Here is a 3,950-nt window from a genome sequence, read left to right on the forward strand (position 1 = left end):
CTTTTCGTGCCGGGTCCCACTGCGGACGCCACGGCGCATGCGCCGGAAGGAGCCCGGCGTCCAGGGCCTGCTGGGAAATAAAGTCCCGCTAGGTCTCCTCGTGGCCCTTCCGTCTTATACGGTCGACTGGGAACTAGAACTGTGGAACAAAGGGGCCGGCTTAAAAACTATTCGGCGGCCAAAGCGGTGGCGCAAACGGTAGGGTGTTTGCCTTGCATGCAGAAGGACGGTGGTTCGAATCTCGGCATCTCATAAGGTCCTCGGAGCCTGCCAGGAGCGATTTCTGAGCGTAGAGCCAGTAGTAACCCCTGAGCATCAAAATAAACAAAACAAAACAAACAAACAAAAAAACCCTACAGAGCCAAGGAGAGCATGCAAGGATGAAGTTATGCAATTTGTTGCTACTTGGATGGACCTGGACTGTGTGTCCCGCTGCCCTAACAGGACACACACCAAGTCCTGTGAAGTTACATGTTGTTGTTACAGATGACCCACAACCCATAATCTCGATGCTTAGTAAAACTATGTCTACCTCTCTGGGATCTCTCTTTGTATTCCTTCCTTCCTTCCTTCCTTCCTTCCTTCCTTCCTTCCTTCCTTCCTTCCTTCCTTCCTTCCTTCCTTCCTTCCTTCCTTCCTATGTCTACCTCTCTGGGATCTCTCTTTGTATTCCTTCCTTCCTTCCTTCTTCCTTCCTTCCTTCCTTCCTTTCTTCCTTCCTTCCTTCCTTCTTTCTTTCTTTTTTTTTTTTTTTTTTGGTTTGGTTTTTGGGCCACACCCGGTGACGCTCAGGGGTTACTCCTGGCTATGCGCTCAGAAGTCGCTCCTGGCTTGGGGGACCATATGGGATGCCGGGGGATCGAACCGCGGTCCGTCTCCTAGGCTAGCGCAGGTAAGGCAGGCACCTTACCTCCAGCGCCACCGCCCGGCCCCCCTTCTTTCTTTCTTTCTTTCTTTCTTTCTTCTTTCTTTCTTCTTTCCTTCCTTCCTTCCTTCCTTCCTTCCTCCCTCCCTTCTTCCTTCCTTCTTTCTTTTCTCTTTCTTTCTTTCTCTTTCTTTCTTTCTTTCTTTCTTTCTTTCTTTCTTTCTTTCTTTCTTTCTTTCTTTTCTTTCTTTCTTTCTTTTTTTCTTTCTTTCTTCTTTCTTTCTTTCTTTCTTTCTTCTTTCTTTCTTTCTTTCTTTCTTTCTTTCTTTCTTTCTTTCTTTCTTTCTTTCTTTCTTTCTTTCTCTCTCTCTTTCTTTCTCTCTTTCTTTCTCTCTTTCTCTCTTTTTCCTTCTTTCCCTCTTTCCTTCCTTCCTTCCTTCCTTTTTTTTTTTTTTTTTTTGGTTTTTGGGTCACACCCAGCAGTGCTCGGGTTAGTCCTGGCTCTAACTTCAGAAATCACTCCCAGCAGGCTGGAGGGACCATATGGGATGCCAGGATCCGAACCACCGTCCCTTCTACATGCAAGGCAAATGCCCTGCCTTCATGCTATCTCTCCGGCCCCTCTCCTTGTATTTCTTGATCAGGACATCTGACGATTTTCGTTCTTTGTTGTGTGTTAGCTCGAAATTCGAGATCCATCCCACAAAGACCACCAAGGAAATGAACAGAACTGCAATAATGCTTGGGAGTTTATTTGCCAGCATGCTGGGGTCGCCCCTCTAAGGCAACGACCTCTTACTGAGCTCTCAGGCTCCTTTTATAGGATTTCAGAGATGTCAAAGGACCATCGTTAACTTTTAAGTTAAGTGGCTATTGTCTAGGGTGTTTCCTTTATGACTAGATATCTTGAGTGGTGTAATGTGGTTTATGGGGCCTTGGGCTCTGAGTCAGTTGAAGTAGTAGTGGAGGGGCTCAGAGGCCCACTGGACAGTGACTTTGTCCACCTTCAGGACCCCTCATGTTGCTAGTTTATCTGTTTTGGAACATGTCCTTAAAGTTCGTGAAACTAGCTCTTCTGGCCTTGTCTTTGTTCCTTAAAATTTGAGCCTGTTGGGCCCGGAGCGATAGCACAGCGGCATTTGCCTTGCAAGCAGCCATTCCAGGACCAAAGGTGGTTGGTTCGAATCCTGGTGTCCCATATGGTCCCCCGTGCCTGCCAGGAGCTATTTCTGAGCAGACAGCCAGGAGTAACCCCTGAGCACCGCCGGGTGTGGACCAAAAACAAACAAAAAAAAATTGAGCCTGTCATGACTGTACTTAGGTTCACATCAAAGCTATGTTACAGCTAATCCTAAATCAAACTTTATTTTATTTTATTGCTTTTTGTCCACACCCGGTGATGCTCAGGGGGGTTACTCCTGGCTATGCGCTCAGAAATCACTACTGGCTTTGGGGACCATATGGGACGCCAGGCGATGGAACCATGTTCCATCCTAGGTTAGCTTGCACAAAGCAGATGCCTTACCGCCACTGCTCTGGACCCTAAATCAAACTTTAGATCCTAATAGTTGTTGTTTTATTTTTTTTTTATGTTGGGTCACACCCAGTAATACTGAGGGATTACTTCTGACTCTTCACTCAGAAATTACTCCTGGTCCAGAGCGGGGAATTCACATACAAAAATCAGACCCAGACCAGTTTAATGCAAGGCAAGGTCCATATCTGCTCTACTATCGCTCTGGCCCATCATGATTTTCTTTCTTTCTTTTTTTTTTTGGTCACTATTTCTTTGGTTTGAGAAGCCACATCTGGCATGCTCAGGTCTTATTCTTATGTGTGTGTTTGGGAACCATATGTGTGATGTCTAGGATCAACTCGGGTTTTATTGCAGGCACAGCAAGAGCCTTGTCTCCTGTGCTACCTCCCCAGGACTTTTAAAGATTGTTTATGACTTTTGTTTGTTTTAAATGAGTTAATCTGTAAATTGATCTGTGTATGTAAGTCTGCTTCTCCCTTTTCAGGAACCAGAGACTCCTAGGATCTCTCATGCCCATCTATGCCCCACCCCTGTACTTCCGGAAACCCCAGAAGCCACACCTGCATCATACAGCAGACACCATGTCAGCTGACCCATTTCTATAGGTTCCTAGAGCTGCAAATGATGCCCTACAATGCCTCCAATTTTTCAGCACCAAAGCCTAGTAGAATACCAAATTACATGGGAAAGTAGCATAAAAACCTACTAGTCTAAAAAAAATACACACACAGCTCAACTAGCAACAAATAGCTGAATTTATTTAATGACCTTATTGTAACAATTTTCACAACTTTTTTTTACTGAAGCATTTTTTGGAGGGTCACAACTGGCGGCACTCAGGGGTTACTCCAGGCTCTGCACTCAGAAATCGTGCCTGGCAGGCTCTGAGGACCATATGGGATACTGGGAATCGAACCAAAGTCCGTCCTGTGTTAGCCGTGTGCAAGGCAAATGCCCTACTGCTGTTACTGAAGCATTTTTATAATTTTTTGTTGGAGACTACTTGGCATAACTAAAAGCCCTTTTTACTAAAATCAAAATGGAGTCTCTGAAAGTCTGAGCAAAAGTGCCTACGTGACAATTAGCAGGAGCTGCCAGCCTGAGCAGCTAGCAAATGTGGCCTTTGCCCTTGGACCTAAAGAAAAGAGGAGTTACTGCATACCTCAGAACTAGGGGAGTCGACCACGGGCACCAAGATGTTCCCATAAAGATAGAGGCTGGTGGGCGTAGGCAGAGATTAGATCTTATACTTTATTGCTCTAACAACTTGGGCCTCATGATTGATGAATGCCAACCTCATGATGTATAACCTTGTTAATTTTGAAAAAACGAGATGTGCCTATGGAAAGTTACAATTATTCCAAGAATGCCTTGCCCCTTTCTCTTTGTTTGGCCTGACTATAAAAAGCTTGCCCCCTCCCATAATAAACGGACTCTTGATCGGAACTTTTCGCCTTGAGTCTCTTTATCTTCCCAGCCCCTCTTTTCTTTCAGGCCAGAATCCTCTTCGTGACTCGGGAATAACTGTTGTGGTCTCCAGACTCTCCC

This window comes from Suncus etruscus, chromosome 12 (genome assembly GCF_024139225.1).
Source record: "Suncus etruscus isolate mSunEtr1 chromosome 12, mSunEtr1.pri.cur, whole genome shotgun sequence".
Classification (NCBI taxonomy): domain Eukaryota; kingdom Metazoa; phylum Chordata; class Mammalia; order Eulipotyphla; family Soricidae; genus Suncus; species Suncus etruscus.